Consider the following 13,158-nt stretch of genomic DNA (forward strand, 5'->3'; position numbering starts at 1 on the left):
CTAAACCGTCCCCGTACCCTAACCCTAACTCTAGCCCTAACCCTAACCCTACACTTACCCGAAGCCACAGCCAAACCTGTCCCCTAATCCTAACCCGTACCATAACACTAACCCGTACCCTAACACGTACGCTCACCCTAAACCATTGTCGTACCCAAACCTGTACCCTAAAACGTCCCTGACCCTTAACCCTAACCCCAGCCTTAACCCTAACACTAACCCTTACCCGAAGCCTTACCCTAACCTGTCCCCTAATCCTAACCCGTACGATAACACTAACGCATACCGTAACATGTACGCTCACACTAAACGGTTGTCGTACTCTAACCTGTACACTAAACCATCCCCGTCCTCGTCCCCAACCCTAACCCTAAACCTAAACCTTACCCGAAGACTTACCCTAACCCGTCCCCTAATCCTAACACATACGCTAGCACTAACCCGTACCCTAATATGTACGATCACCCTAAACCGTTGTCGTACCCTAACCTGGACCCTAAATCGTACCCGTCCCCTAACCCTATCCCTAACCCTAAACCTAACACTTACACGAAGCCTCAGCCTAACCCGTCACCTAATCCTAACACGTACCGTAACACGTACGCTCACCGTAAACCGTTGTCGTACCCTAACTGTACCCTAACCCATCCCCGGCCCCTAACCCTAAACCTAGACCTAAGCCTAAACCTAACACTTACCCGAAGCCTTACCCTAACCCATCCCCTAATCCTAACCCGTACGCTAACACTAACCCGTACCCTAACATGTACGCTCACCCTAAACCATTGTCGTACACTAACCTGTACCCTAAACCGTCCCCGACCCCTAACCCTAACCCTAGCCCTAACCGTAACCCTAACCCATCCCCATAGCCCTACACTAACTCGTCCGCTAATGCTAACCCGTACGCTTACAGTAACCCATACCCTAAAAGGTACGCTCACCCTCAGCCGTTGTCATACCCTAACCTGTACCCTAAACCGTCCCCATTCCCTAACCCTAACCCTAGCCTGAACCCTATCCCTAAACCTTCCCCGAAGCCTTACCCTAACCCGTCTGTTAATCCTAACCCGTATGCTAACACCTACCTGTACCCTAACATGTATGCTCACCTTAAATCCTTGTCGTACCCTCACTTTAGCCCTAAACCGTTCCTGTCCCCTAAACCTAACACTAGTGCTAACCCTAACACTAACCCTTACCAGAAGCCTTACCTAACCCGTCACCTAATCCTAACCCGTACGCTCAGACTAACCCGTACCTTAACACGGACACTCACTGAAAACCGTTGTGATACCCTAACCTGTACTTTAAACAGTCCCCATCCCCTAACCCTAACCATAGCCCTAACCCTAACCCTAAACTTTACCCGAAGCCTCAGCCTAACCCGTCCCCTAATCCTAACCCGTACGCTAACACTAACCCATACCCTAACACGTACGGTCACCCTAAATGGCTGTCGTACCCTAACCTGTACCCTAAACCGTCCCTGTCCCCTCACCCTAACCCTAGCCCTAAGCCTAACCCTAACCCTTACCCGAAGCCTTACAATAACTGGTCCCCTAATCCTAACCCGTACGCCAACACTAACCCGTACCCTAACATGTACGCTGACCCTAAACAGTTGTCATACCCTAACCTGTATCCTAAACCGTTCCCGTCCCCTAACCCTAACCCTAGCCCTAACCCTACTCTTACCCGAAGCCTCAGCCTAACACGTCACCTAATCCTAACCCGTACGCCAACACTAACACATACCCTAACACGTACGGTCACCCTAAACGGCTGTTGTACCCTAACCTGTACCCTAAAACGTCCCCATCCCCTAACCCTAACCCTAGCCCTAGCCCTAACCCTAACCCTAAGCCTAACTCGAAGCCTTACCTTAACTGGTCCCCTAATCCTAACCCGTACGCTAACACTAAACCATACTGTAACATGGACGCTCACCCTAAACCGTTGCCGTACCCTAACCTGTACCGTAAACCATCCCCGTCCCCTAACACTAACCCTACCTCTAACCCTAACCCTAACCCTAACTCTTACGCTAAGCCTTACCCTAACCCGGACCCTAATCCTAACACTTACGCTAAAACCTACCCATACCCTAACACGTACGTTCACCCTAAACCGCTGTCGTACCGTAAACTGTACCCTAAACCGTCCCCGTCTCCTAACCCTAACCCTAGCCCTAACACTAAACCTAACCCTTACCCGAAGACTTACCCTAAAATATCCCCTAATCCTAACCCGTATGCTAACACTTACCTGTACCCTAACACGTACACTGACCCTAAATCATTGTCGTACCCTAACCTATACCGTAAACCATCCTCATCCCCTAACCATAACCATAGCCCTAACCCTAACACTAACCCTTACCCGAAGCCTTACCCTAACCCGTCCCCTAATCCTAACCCATACGCTAACACGAAACGGTACCCTAACACGTACGCTACCCCTTAGCCGCTGTTGTTCCCTAAACTGTACCCTAAACCGTCCCCGTCCCCTAACCCTAACCCTAGCCCTAATTCTAACCCTAAACCTTACCCGAAGACTTACCCTAACATACACCCTAATCCTAACCCGTACGTCAACACTAACCCGCACACTAACACGTACACTTACCCTAAACTTTTGTTGTACCCTAACGTGTACCCTAAACGGTCCCCATCCCCTAAACCTAAACCTAGCCCTAAGCCTAACCCTAACCCTTACCCAAAGCATTACCCTAAATCTTTCCCTAATCCTAGCCCTACACTAACACTAACCCATACCCTAACATGTACGCTCACCCTAAACCGATGTCATACACTAACCTGTACCGGAAAACTTCCCCGTCCCCTAAACCTAACTCTAGCCCTAACCCTAACACTAACCCTTACCCGAAGCCTCAGCCTAACCCGTCCCCTAATCCTAACCCGTACTCTAACACTAACCTGTACCTAACAGGTACGCTGACCCTAAACCGTTGTCGTAACCTAACCTGTACCCTAAGCCGTTCCTGTCCCTTAACCATAACCCTATCCCTAATCCTTACCCGAAGGCTTACCCTAACCCGGCCCCTAATCCTAACCAGACGCTAACACTAACCCATACCCTAACACGTACCCACACCCTAAACCATTGTCGTACCATAATTTGTACCCTAACTCATCCCTGTCCCCTAACCCTAACCCTAGCCCTAACCCTAACCCTTATCCGAAGCCTTACACTAACCCATCCCCTAATCCTAACCCGTATGCTAACACTAACCCATACCCTAAGAAATACGCTCAACCTAAACCATTGTCATACGCTAACCTGTACCGTAAACCGTCCCCATCCCCTAACCCTAACCCTAACCCTTACACGAAACCTCAGCCTAACCCATCCTCTAATCCAAACCCGTATGCTAACACTAACCCATACTCTAACACGTACGCTCACCCTAAACCATTGTCGTACACTAACCTGTACCCTAAACAGTCCCCGTCCCCTAACACTAACCCTAGCCCTAAGCCTAACCCTAACCGTTACTGGAAGCCTTACCCTAAATGCTCCCCTAATCCTAACCCGTACGCTAACACTAACCCGTACCCGAACATGTGCACTCAGCCTAAACTGTTGTCGTACCCTAACATGTACCGTAAACCGTCCCCGTCCCGTAACCCTAACCATAGGCCTAACCCTAACCCTAACACTTACCCGAAGCCTCTGCCTAACCCGTCCCATAATACTCACCCGTAGGCTAACACTAACCCTTACCCTAACACATACGCTCACCCTAAACCGTTGTCGTCCCCTAACCTGTACCGTAAACCGTACCCGTCCCTTAACCCTAACCCTAGCCCTAACTCTAAACCTAACACTTACCCGAAGCCTTACCCTAACCCGGCCCCTAATCCTAACACGTACGCTAACACTAACCCATACCCTAACATGTACGCTCACTATAAACCATTGTCGTACCGTAACTTGTACCCTAAACCGTCCCCGTCTCCTAACCCTAACCATAGCCCTAACCCTAACCCTTATCCGAAGCCTTACCCTAACCCATCCCCTAATCCTAACCCGTATGCTAACACTAACCCATACCCTAACAAATACGCTCACCCTAAAACGTTGTCGTACCCTAACGTGTACCCTAAATGGTCACCGTCCCCTAACCCTAACCCTAGCCCTAAGCCTAACCCTAACACTTACCCGAAGCCTTACCCTAACCCGTTTCCAAACCTAACCCGTACGCTGACACTAAACCGTACCTTAACACGTACGCTCAACCTAAACAATTGTCATACCCTAGCCTGTACCGTAAACCATCCCCATACCCTAACCCTACCGTAGCCCTAACCCTAACCCTAACCCTTACCCGAAGCCTCAGCCTACACCGTCCCCTAATCCTAAACCGTACGCTAACACTAACCCATACCCTAACATGTACGCTGACAATAAAACGTTGTCATACACTAACCTGTACCCTAAACTGTCCCCATCCCCTAACCTTAATCCTAGCCCTTACCCTGACCCTAACCATTACCCGAAGCCTCAGCCTACACCGTCCCCTAATCCTAACTCGTATGCTAACACCTACTTGTACCCTAACATGTATGCACACCGTAAACCATTGTCGTACCCTTACCTGGACCCTAAACCGTCCCCGTCCCTTAACCCTAACCCTAGCCCTAACCCTAACCCTAGCCCTTACCCGAAGCCTTACCTTAACCCGTCCCCTAATCCTAACCCATACTCTAACACTAGCCCGTACCCTAACATGAACGCTCACACTAAACCATTGTCGCACACTAACATGTACACTAAACCGTCCTCGTCCCCTAATCCTAACCCTAGCCCTAATCCTAACACTTACCCGAAGCCTTACCCTAACCCATCCCTTAATCCTAACCTGTACGCTAACACTAAACCATACCCTAACACGTACGCTCACCCTAAACCATTATCGTACCCTAACCTGTAACCTAAACTGTCCCCGTCCCTTAACCCTAACCCTAGCCCTAACCCTAATCCTAACACTTACCCAAAGCCTTACCCTACCCCGTCCCCTAATGCTAACACGTACAGTAAGACTAACCCGTACCCTAACATGAACGCTCACCCTAAACCACTGTCGTACCATAACCTGTACCCTAAACCGTCCCCATACCCTAACCCTAACCCTAGCCCTAACACTAAGCCTTACCCAAAGCCTTACCCTAACCCATCACCTAATCCTATCCCGTACGCTAACACTAACCTCTACCCTAACACGTACGTTCACCCTAAACCATTGTCGTACCCTAAGGTGTACCCTAAACGGTCCCCGTCCCCTAAACCTAACCCTAGCCCTAAGCCTAACCCTAACCCTTACCCGAATTCTTACCCTAACCCGTCCCCAAATCCTAACGCGTACGCTAACACTAAACCGTACCCTAAACGTACGCTCACCCTAAAACGTTTTCGTACCCTAACCTGTACCTTAAAACGTCCCCATCCCCTAACCCTAACCCTAGCCTTAACCCTAACCCTAACCCGATGCCTCACCCTAACCCGTCACCTAATCCTAACCCGTACGCTAACACTAACCAATACCCTAATACGTACGCTCACCCTAATCCGTTGTCGTACCCTAACCTGTACCCTAAACTGTCCCTGTCCCCAAAGTCTATCCCTAGCCCTAACCCTATCGCTTACCCGAAGACTTACCCTAACCTGTCCGCTAATCCTAACCCGAACGCTAACACTAACCCATACGCTAACACGTACGCTCACCCTAAAATGTTGTTGTACCCTAACGTGTACCCTAAATGGTCCCCGTCCCCTAACCCTAACCCTAACCCGAGCCCTAACCCTAACCATTACCCGAAGCCTTACACTGACCCGTCTCCTAATCCTAACCCATACGCTAACGCCAAACCGAACCCTAACACGTATGCTCACCCTAAACCGTTCTCATACACTAACCTGTACCCTAAACCATCCCCTTCCCCTAACACTAACACTAGCCCTAATCGTGACCCTAACCCTTACCAGAAGCCTTATCCTAAATCCGTCCCCTAACCCTAAACCATACGCTAACACTAATCCATACACTAACACGTACGCTCACCCTAAAACGTTGTCATACACTAACCTGTACCCTAAACCTTCCCCGTCCCCTAACCCTAACCCTAGCCCTAACACAAACCCTAACCCTTATCAGAAGCCTCAGCCTAACCCGTCCCCTAATCCTAACCCGCACGCTAACACTAACCAGTACCCTAACACGTACACTGAACCTAAACTGTTGTAGTACCCTAACCTGTACCCTAAACCGTCCCCGTCCCTTAACCTTAACCCTAGCCCTAACTCTAACCCTAACCCTTACCCGAAGCTTTACCCTAATCCGTACCCTAATCCTAAACTGTACGCTAACACTAACCTGTAGACTAACACGTATGCTCATCCTAAACCATTGTTGTACCTTAACCTGTACACTAAGCGGTCCCCATACCGTAACCCTAACCCTAGCCCTAACCCTAAACTTAACCCTTACCCAAAGCCTTACCCTAACCCATCACCTAATCCTAACCCGTACGCTACCACTAACCCGTACCCTAACACGTATGCTCACCCAAAACTGTTGTCGTACATTAACGTGTACCCTAAATGGTCGCCATCCCCTAACCCTAACCCTAGCCCTAGTCTAACCCTAACCCTTACCCGAAGCCTTAGCCTAACCCGTCCCCAATCCTAACCCGTATGCTAACACTAACCCGTACCCTAACACGTACGCTCACCCTAAACCGTTATCGTGCCCTAACCTGTATCCTAAAACGTCCCTGTCCCCTAACCCTAGCCCTAGCCCTAACCGTAACCCTAACCCTTACCCGAAGCCTTACCCTAATACATCCCATAATCCTAACCCGTACGCTAACACTAAACCGTAAGCTAACACGTATGCTCAACCTAAACTGTTGACGTACCCTAACCTGTACTGTAAACCGTCCCCGTCCCCTAACCCTAACCCTAGCCTAACCCTAACCCTAACCCTTACCCGAAGCCTCAGCCTAAACCGTCCTCTAATCCAAACTCGTACGCTAACACTAACCCGTACCCTAACACGTATGCTCATCCTAGACCGTTGTCGTACACTAACCTGTACCCTAAACAGTCCCCGTCCCCTAACCCTAGCCCCAGCCCTAACCCTAACCCTAACCCTTACCCGAAGCCTCAGCCTGCCCCGTCCTCTAATCCTAACCCGTACGCTAACACTAACCCGTACCGTAACACATACGCTGACCCTAAACCGTTGTCGTACCCTTTCCTACCCTAAACCGTCCCCATCCCTTAAGCCTAACCCTAGCCCTAACCCTTACCCGAAGCCGTACACTAACCTGTCCCCTAATCCTAACCCGTTCGCTAACACTAACCCATACCCTAACACGTATGCTCACCCTAAACCTTTGTCGTACCCTAACCTGTACCCTAAACCATCCCCGTCTCCTAATCCTAACCCTAGCCCTAACCCTAACCCTAACCCTTACCCGAAGCCTCAGCTTAACCCGTCCCCTAATCCTAAACTGTACGCTAACGCTAACCCATACCCTAACATGTACACTCACCCTAAACCGTTGTCATACCCTAACCTGAACCCTAAACCGTCCCTGTCCCCTAACCCTAACCCTAGCCCTAACCGTAACCCTAACCCTTACCCGAAGCCTTACCCTAACTTGTCCCCTAATCCTAACCCATACGCTAAAATTAAACCGTACCCAGCACGTACGCTCACACTACACCGTTGTCGTACCCTAACCTGTACCATAAACCGTCCCCATCCCCTGACCCTAACCCTAGCCCTAACCCTATCACTTACCCGAAGCCTCAGACTAAACCGTCCCCTAATCCTAACCTGTACGCTAAAACTAACATGTACTCTAACACGTACACTCACCCTAAAACATTCTCACACCCTAACCTGTACCCTAAACCGTCTCCATCCCCTAACCCTAACCCTAGCCCTAACCATAACCCTAACCCTTACCCAAAGTCTTACACTAACCTATCCCCTAATCTTATCCCGTACGCTAACACTAACCCATACCCTAACATGTACACTCACCCTAAACCATTGTTGTACCCTAACCTGTACCATAAACCGTCCCCGACCCCTAACCTTAACCGAAGCCTCAGCCTAACCCGTCACCTAATCCTATCCTGTACGCTAACACTAACCCATACCCTAACACGTACGCTCACCCTAAACCGTTGTCGTAAACTAACCTGTACCCTAAACCATCCCCATCTCCTAACCCTAACCCTAGACCTAAACCTAACCCTATCCCTTACCCGAAGACTTACCCTATCCTATCCCCTAATCCTATCCCGTACGCTAACACTAACCCATACCCTAACACGTACGCTGAACCTAAACCATTGCTGTATCCTAACGTGTACACTAAATGATCCCCGTCCCCTAACCCTAACCCTAGCCTTAAGCCTAACCCTAACACTTAACCGAAGCCTTACCCTAACTCGTCCCCTAATCCTAACCCGTACGCTAACACTAAGCCGTATCCTAACACGTACGCTCACCCTAAACCGTTGTCGTACCCTAACCTTTACCCTAAAGAGTCCCCGTCCCCTAACACTAACCCTAGCCCTAACCCTAACATTAAACCTTACCCGAAGCCTCAGCCTAACCCATCCCTTAATCCTAAAACGTACGCTAACACTAACCCTTACCCTAAAACTTACGCTGACTCTAAACCATTGTCGTACCCTAAACTTTACCCTAAACCGTCCCCGTCCCTTAACCCTAACCCTTGCCCAAACCCGAACCCTAACACTAACCCTTACCCGAATCCTTACGCTGACCCGACTCCTAATCCTAACCCGTACGCTAACACTAACTGGTACCCTAACACGTACGCTCACCCTAAACCGTTGTCATACACCAATCTGTATCCTAAACCGTCCCCATCCCCTAACCCTAAACCGAGCCCTAACCGTAACCCTAAACCTTGCCCGAAGCCTTACACTAACCCGTCCCATAAACCTAACCTGTAACTAACACTAACTCGTACCCTAACACATACGCTCACCCTAAACCATTTTCATACCCTAACCTGTACCCTAAAACGTCCCCGTCACCTAACGCTAACCCTAGCCCTAACCGTAACCCTAACCCTTACCCTAAGACTTACCCTAACCCGTCCCCTAATCCTAACCCGTACGCTAACACTAACCGGTACCCTAACATGTACGCTCACCCTAAACCGTTGTCGTACCCTAAACTGTCCCCTAAACAGTCCCCGTCCCCTAACCCTAACTCTAAAACTAAACCATACCCTAACACGTACGCTCACCCTCAAGCGTTGTCGTAAATTAACGTGTACCCTAAATGGTCCCCATCCCCTAACCGTAACCCTAGCCCTAAGCCTAACCCTAACACTTACCCAAAGCCTTACCCTAACCCGTCCCCTAATCCTAACCCGTACGCTAAGACTAACCCATGCCCTAACACGTACACTCACCCTAAACCGTTGTTGTACCCTAAGCCGTACCCTAAACTGTCCCCGTTCCCTAACCTTAACACTAGCCCTAAGCGTAACCCTAAACATTACCCGAAGCCTTACGCTAACCCGTCCCCTAATCTTAAGCTGTACGCTAACACTAACCCGTACCCTAATACGTACACTCACACTAAACTGTTGTTGTACCCTAACCTCTAACCTAACCTGTACCCTAATCCTTCCCCGTCCCCTAACACTAAGCCTTGCCCTAACCCTAACCCTAAACTTTACCCGAAGCCTTACCCTAACCCGTCCCCTATACCTAACCCGTACGCTAACACTACCCCGTCCCTTAACACATACGCTCACCCTAAACCGTTGTCGTACACTACCCTGTACCCTAAATCGTCCCCGTCCCTTAACCCTAACGCTAACCCTAACGCTTACCCGAAGCCTTACCCTAACTCGTCCCCTAATCCTAACCCATAGGCTAACACCTACCTGTACCTTAACATGTATGCTCATCGTAAACAATTGTCGTACCCTCACCTTTGCCCTAACCCGTCCCCGTCCCCTAACACTAACCCTATTGCTAACCCTAACACTAACCCTTACCCGAAGACTTACCCTAACCTGTCCCCTAATCCTAACCCATACGCTACCACTAACCCGTACCCTAACACGTATGCTCACCCAAAACTGTTGTCGTACATTAACGTGTACCCTAAATGGTCGCCGTCCCCTAACCCTAACCCTAGCCCTAGTCTAACCCTAACCCTTACCCGAAGCCTTAGCCTAACCCGTCCCCTAATCCTAACCCGTATGCTAACACTAACCCGTACCCTAACACGTACGCTCACCCTAAACCGTTATCGTGCCCTAACCTGTATCCTAAACCGTCCCTGTCCCCTAACCCTAGCCCTAGCCCTAACCGTAACCCTAACCCTTACCCGAAGCCTTACCCTAATACGTCCCATAATCCTAACCCGTACGCTAACACTAAACCGTAAGCTAACACGTATGCTCAACCTAAACTGTTGTCGTACCTTAACCTGTACTGTAAACCGTCCCCGTCCCCTAACCCTAACCCTAGCCTAACCCTAACCCTAACCCTTACCCGAAGCCTCAGCCTAAACCGTCCTCTAATCCAAACTCGTACGCTAACACTAACCCATACCCTAACACGTATGCTCATCCTAGACCGTTGTCGTACACTAACCTGTACCCTAAACAGTCCCCGTCCCCTAACCCTAGCCCCAGCCCTAACCCTAACCCTTACCTGAAGCCTCAGCCTACCCCGTCCTCTAATCCTAACCCGTACGCTAACACTAACCCGTACCGTAACACATACGCTGACCCTAAACCGTTGTCGTACCCTTTCCTACCCTAAACCGTCCCCATAACTTAAGCCTAACCCTAGCCCTAACCCTTACCCGAAGCCGTACACTAACCTGTCCCCTAATCCTAACCCGTTCGCTAACACTAACCCGTACCCTAACACGTACGCTCACCCTAAACCTTTGTCGTACCCTAACCTGTACCATAAACCATCCCCGTCTCCTAACCCTAACCCTAGCCCTAACCCTAACCCTAACCCTTACCCAAAGCCTCAGCTTAACCCGTCCCCTAATCCTAAACTGTACGCTAACGCTAACCCATACCCTAACATGTACGCTCACCCTAAACCGTTGTCATACCCTAACCTGTACCCTAAACCGTCCCCATCCCCTAACCCTAACCCTAGCCCTAACCGTAACCCTAACCCTTACCCGAAGCCTTACCCTAACTTGTCCCCTAATCCTAACCCGTACGCTAAAATTAAACCGTACCCAGCACGTATGCTCACACTACAACGTTGTCGTACCCTAACCTGTACCATAAACCGTCCCAATCCCCTGACCCTAACCCTAGCCCTAACCCTATCACTTACCCGAAGCCTCAGACTAAACCGTCCCCTAATCCTAACCTGTACGCTAAAACTAACACGTACTCTAACACGTACGCTCACCCTAAAACATTCTCACACCCTAACCTGTACCCTAAACCGTCTCCATCCCCTAACCCTAACCCTAGCCCTAACCATAACCCTAACCCTTACCCGAAGTCTTACACTAACCTATCCCCTAATCTTAACCCGTACGCTAACACTAACCCATACCCTAACATGTACGCTCACCCTAAACCGTTGTCGTACCCTAAACTGTCCCCTAAACAGTCCCTGTCCCCTAACCCTAACCCTAAAACTAAACCATACCCTAACACGTACGCTCATCCTCAACCGTTGTCGTAAATTAACGTGTACCCTAAACGGTCCCCATCCCCTAACCATAACCCTAGCCCTAAGCCTAACCCTAACACTTACCCAAAGCCTTACCCTAACCCGTCCCCTAATCCTAACCCGTACGCTAAGACTAACCCATGCCCTAACACGTACACTCACCCTAAACCGTTGTTGTACCCTAACCCGTACCCTAAACCGTCCCCGTTCCCTAACCTTAACCCTAGCCCTAAGCGTAACCCTAAACATTACCCGAAGCCTTACGCTAACCAGTCCCCTAATCTTAAGCTGTACGCTAACACTAACCCGTACCCTAATACGTACACTCACACTAAACTGTTGTTGTACCCTAACCTCTACCCTAACCTGTACCCTAATCCTTCCCCGTCCCCTAACACTAAGCCTTGCCCTAACCCTAACCCTAAACTTTACCCAAAGCCTTACCCTAACCCGTCCCCTATACCTAACCCGTACGCTAACACTACCCCGTCCCTTAACACATACGTTCACCCTAAACCGTTGTCGTACACTAACCTGTACCCTAAATCGTCCCCGTCCCTTAACCCTAACGCTAACCCTAACGCTTACCCGAAGCCTTACCCTAACTCGTCCCCTAATCCTAACCCGTAGGCTAACACCTACCTGTACCTTAACATGTATGCTCATCGTAAACAATTGTCGTACCCTCACCTTTGCCCTAACCCGTCCCCGTCCCCTAACACTAACCGTATCGCTAACCCTAACACTAACCCTTCCCCGAAGACTTACCCTAACCTGTTCCCTAATCCTAACCTGTACGCTAGCACTAACCCGTACCTTAACAGGAACGCTCACCCTAAACCGTTGTTGTAACCTAACCTGTACCCTAAACCATCCCCGTCCCCTAACCCTAACCCTAGCCCTAACCGTTACCCTAACGCTTACCCGAAGGCTTATGCTAACCCGTACCCTAATCCTAACCCGTACGCCAACACTAACCCATACCCTAACACATACGCTCACCCTAAACCGTTGTCGTACACTAACCTGTACCCTAAACCATCCCCGTCCCCATCTCCTAACCCTAACCGTAACCCTAACCCTTACCCAAAGCCTTACCCTAACCCGTCCCCTAATCCTTACCCATACGCTAACAACTAACCCGTACCCTAACACGTACGCTCACCCTAAACTGTTGTCGTACACTAACCTGTACCATAAACCGTCCCTGTACCCTAACCCTAAGCCTAACACGTACGCTCACCCTAAACTGTTGTCGTACCCTAAACTGTACCGTAAAACGTCTCCGTCCCCAAGCCCTAACCCTAGCCCTAACGGTAACCCTAAATCTTCCCCAAAGCCTTACCCTAAACCGTCCCCTCATCCTAACCAGTACGCTAACACTAACCCATACCCTAACATGTACGCTCA

The sequence above is a fragment of the Globicephala melas genome, chromosome 2 (genome assembly GCF_963455315.2).
Source record: "Globicephala melas chromosome 2, mGloMel1.2, whole genome shotgun sequence".
Classification (NCBI taxonomy): domain Eukaryota; kingdom Metazoa; phylum Chordata; class Mammalia; order Artiodactyla; family Delphinidae; genus Globicephala; species Globicephala melas.